Raw genomic sequence first — 530 nt, forward strand, 5'->3', positions numbered from 1 at the left:
GAATCGGCCAAAACTGCGAGTGTTGATGACCGACGCGTAAACGCACCACAGGGTTCGTTATTCGTGGAAATCACTCCGGGACCCTAAAACGGTGAGTAATAGTCCACGAAATGGGCCAGAATCGGAAAAACAGTGAGTGTTGATGACCGACACATAAGCGCACCCCTGAGTTTGTTAATCGTGGAAATCACTCCGGGACTCCCAAACAATGAGTAATAGTCCACGAAACGGGCCAGAATCTGCCAAAACCGCGAGTGTTGATGACCGACACGTGAACGCACCCCAGGGTTTGATAATCGTGGAAATCACTAAGGGACCCCAAAACAGTGACTAATAGTCCACGAATCGGGCCAGAATCGGCCAACACCGCGAGTGTACATGACCGACACGTAAATGCACCCAGGGTTCGTTAATCGTGGAAATCACTTCGGGACCCCAAAACGGGGAGTAACAGTCCCTAAATCGGGCAAGAATCGGCCAAAACTGCGAGTGTTGATGACCGACACGTAAATGCACCCCAAGGTTCGTTA

Source organism: Triticum aestivum, chromosome 4B (assembly GCF_018294505.1).
Source record: "Triticum aestivum cultivar Chinese Spring chromosome 4B, IWGSC CS RefSeq v2.1, whole genome shotgun sequence".
NCBI lineage: Eukaryota > Viridiplantae > Streptophyta > Magnoliopsida > Poales > Poaceae > Triticum > Triticum aestivum.